The following is a 4,481-nucleotide window of genomic DNA, read 5'->3' as shown; positions in this document are numbered from 1 at the left end:
CAGCTCTGCCCCCAGATTCATGTCCCCATCTCTGCCCCCAGATTCATGTCCCCCCATCTCTGCCCCCAGATTCATGTCTCCACATCTCTGCCCCCAGATTCATGTCCCCCCCATCTCTGCCCCCAGATTCATGTCCCCCCCATCTCTGCCCCCAGATTCATGTCTCCACATCTCTGCCCCCAGATTCATGTCTCCACATCTCTGCCCCCAGATTCATGTCTCCACATCTCTGCCCCCAGATTCATGTCTCCACATCTCTGCCCCCAGATTCATGTCTCCACATCTCTGCCCCAGATTCATGTCCCCCATCTCTTCCCCAGATTCATGTCCCCCATCTCTGCCCCCCAGTGTCATGTCCCCTCCATCTCTGCCCCCAGTGTCATGTCCCCCATCTCTGCCCCCAGATTCATGTCCCCCATCTCTGCCCTCAGATTCATGTCCCCCAACTCTGCCCTCAGATTCATGTCCCCCATCTGTGCCCCCAGTGTCATGTCCCCTCCATCTCTGCCCCCAGTGTCATGTCCCCTCCATCTCTGCCCCCAGTGTCATGTCCCCCATCTCTGCCCCCAGATTCATGTCCCCTATCTCTGCCCCCAGTGTCATGTCCCCTCCATCTCTGCCCCCAGTGTCATGTCCCCCATCTCTGCCCCCAGATTCATGTCCCCCATCTCTGCCCTCAGATTCATGTCCCCCAACTCTGCCCTCAGATTCATGTCCCCCATCTGTGCCCCCAGTGTCATGTCCCCTCCATCTCTGCCCCCAGTGTCATGTCCCCTCCATCTCTGCCCCCAGTGTCATGTCCCCCATCTCTGCCCCCAGATTCATGTCCCCTATCTCTGCCCCCAGTGTCATGTCATGTCCCCTCCATCTCTGCCCCCAGATTCATGTCCCCCATCTCTGCCCCCAGATTCATGTCCCCCATCTCTGCCCCCAGATTCATGTCCCCCATCTCTGCCCCCAGATTCATGTCCCCCATCTCTGCCCTCAGATTCATGTCCCCCATCTCTGTCCCCAGTGTCATGTCCCCCATCTTTGTCGCCAGATTCATGTCCCCCATCTCTGTCCCCAGTGTCATGCCGTCCCCTCCTTCATCTGCCGTTTCACATTCCACCTCTATGCATACATACACACATTAAACTTACCTTCTCCGACGATTCCGAGTCCTCGCTCCCCCGCCACACTCTCTCTCTCTCCCGCCTGCCGCGACCATCGCTGTCGGCTCAAATGAATGAGCCGACATAGGAGGGAGCTGCCGGGGGCGTCATCACGTCACATCACGTCTACACAGCAGCGAATAGCCGCGTGAGTATTGCACCTCTGCGGCCCGCACAAAAGTCTCAAACTTTGTCTCTTAGAGACAAAGTTTGAGACTTTTGTGCGGGCCGCAGATATGCCTGTAAAGGGCCGCATGTTTGACATGCCTGGTTTAGAGGACAGCAGTCGGGAGATGTTTCACCCAATGCTTCGAGTGTTTAGTCCTTGTGTAGGCAGTCGAGCATTATACTATGTGGGGGCAGTAATAGAGAAGTATACTGTGTGGTGGGAAGGCACTAAGAAGCATTACACTGTGAAGGTGCACCAACAGTTCATTATAACATGTGGAGGCAACTAATGGGACATTATACTGTGCTAGGAGCACTAATAACCCATTGTGCCTCTTTCACACAATACATTGCTCCTTAGTGCTCCTACACAATAAAAATACACTGTCTACCAATAAGTATTTGGACACCCATGCAAATGAAGATACAGTATCTGCGGTCGTGATGTACATTACGCCTTCTGCTGTTAAATAGGAAACAGCATTGGCATTAGTTGCATGCAAGATGTGACGTAGTGCAGAGTTGTCTAATTTTGAGAAAGGGGTAATTGTGGAGTATCACAGAAATGGTCGATCCTTAAGGGACTTAGCAAGCGAACTGAATTACCCAAAATCGACAGTGGCCTATGTGATTATGAAAGAAAGTGAACGATGATTGTCAGAATGTGCCCCAAGTTGGCAGACCCCCACAACTGGGAGATACTAGAGACTGATGGATGCTGGCCAGAGAAACCGCACCCAACTGATGGCTCACATACACCAGGAGTTTCACCAGGCATCCGGGAGTTTTGTGTTGCTCAATCCCATCTGTAAGGAATCATCTGCTGGGTTCTACCAACTATTGAATATGAAGAAATATTGTTTTTCTATTCCACCGCAGGTGTCCAAGTACTTATTGATAGACAGTGTACTATGTGAGTCCCCCACACACAGTATAATGTAATGTTAGTGTCTCCATATACTATAATGCCTTTAATGACTTTATTGTTACTATGAGGTTTTGTCAGGTCCCATTTGCTTCATCTGACTACCTTTATATATTGTTTGAGGCATTTATTTGGCGGTATATGATTGGTGATGCTATTGACTTAGTGCTGCATGGTAGTAGTCATTGAAGGAAAATTTTGTCAAGACTTGTGCAACTGGTAGTGGATTAACAGTATTGGAAAGTATCATGAAAGAGATCGAGTCATCGCAGCATCATTCCCCTTAGGGCTAGTTCACACGTGAGTATAAGGGGAGGTTTTTGACAGCGGATTTCGCGTCCAAAACCTCCCCTTATAATGGTGGTCTATGGAGACCGCCGGGCTTCTGTTCTCCGCTAGCGGCGAGCTGCTGCTAGCGGAGAAAAGAAAGGACATGTCCTTTCTTCAGGCGGAAGCCGCGCTGTCTCAGTCGCGCGGCTTCCGCCCCCCGCAGCTCCCTCCTATGTCGGCTCATTCATTTGAGCCGACAGCAGAGGGTTAAGCCGCGACAGCGATGGTCACGGCGGGCGGGTTTTGACAAGAGAGAGACGCGGCTCGCCGCGGCTCTCTCTGTGTCAAAACCCGCGCGGGCAGTTCACGTGTGAACTAGCCCTTAAAGTGAATTTTAAAAAAGTTAAAACAAGTTTGATTTTAAAAAACTCTAAAATAAAAGACAATAAAATAAACCTGTTATTTTACATTTAAAAAACATTTAGTAAAAATAATATATTCTTTACAACTGCTATTAAATGACGCACAAAAAATAATATAGTATTTATACCACATGGCATGAAAAAATGTGTAGACATGAAATACATGTACCATGAACTGCAGGTTGCGTTATTTCTCCAGTAGTTGGAGTCACATGATGGCAAACATAGCAATGATATAATAAGTATGCATTCATGCTATGTATCCTGGGAATCAGGTTGTAGAACCAGTTTGTTACATAATAGGTGTAGTAAAACATACCCCTAGTGTATGAGTTATCCGCGCCAATGCAGGCTGTTTCTAGTGTCTGTAGTATTCTGATAGTTAATGTAAGATATTAGTGATCAGTTTCACAGCAAAACTAATGTAAATGAATTTCTTGGGAACAACACTGTAATAGCAATTTAATGGTTACTCCTATCACAACAAATGAAGTCAAATCTCAGAATCTCAAGAAACTAATATCATATCCTAGATTTAAGCCCAGACGTTCTGCCCAGACGTTCTGAGACAAAATTCTCCTATAAGATAACATGCACCCAGGAATACATTTTTAAAAAAACCTTTCACATCCTCATCGATGTACAAGTCTATGGAAGAATACTGTCAGAGATGATGCTCCTCATAACCTAGCAATGACGCTTCTGACAGTGGAGAGATATCGGTGCCAAAATTAATGGCACTGATATCTCCAGTATCGGGGCGCATACTGACAGCTTTCTAGCGATTTATAATACCGCACATTGATGAGGATGTGAAAGATCCACTTTAATGCATATGTTCCACTTCGATTTTCATGCAGGCTTTGCCGTGATTCTGCGTCGGAATCAGCATATGTTACATGTGGATTTTGTCAGAGATTTTCTTGAAGATTTAACCCCATGCAATGCAAAGGGTGAACTATGGAAGGAAAACCTGCTGAAAAAAATTGACGTCTCAGATTCCAGAATCCTCACTGCAGGTCAAGTCAGGTGCAGAACATACAATTGTCTCGAGTAGACTGACGTTCTCCAATGACATAACTCATTTAGGCTTAGGGTACATGCAGGCTGATTAACTTGAGAGGTGGGCCCAGAAACCTTAGGGGCCCATAAGCTGCTGTATCTCTGCCCAGTATGAGCAGACCAGTACTATAAATGATACATTTTAGGTGAGGGATCCGGTACAAGCTTTGCACTGGGTTCCAGGGGCTCCATGTTATATCTCTGGTAAGTACTGTATCCAAAATGTTTTCCAAACCTCTTAGACAGTGCAGAATAATCTGACCCATTGCTGCTTGTCCACCCTGTGAGCTGAATGTAATGTATCTGAATAATGACTGTACAACACAGATTCTTCTCTTCTATTAGCAAGCATTAGACTCAGGCTGGTAATAGGGAGGGGTCACTTTTCTTCCTGTCTCATTTTTCAGCACTACCTCTTTAATTGAAAGAGAAAATAGAAAAGGGGAATTTCGAGTGGGCGGGTGTGTGGGTTTACACATT

Source organism: Leptodactylus fuscus, chromosome 7, assembly GCF_031893055.1.
Source record: "Leptodactylus fuscus isolate aLepFus1 chromosome 7, aLepFus1.hap2, whole genome shotgun sequence".
NCBI lineage: Eukaryota > Metazoa > Chordata > Amphibia > Anura > Leptodactylidae > Leptodactylus > Leptodactylus fuscus.
The sequence above is the reverse complement of the archived record's forward strand: the minus strand, read 5'-3'. Positions refer to the sequence as shown.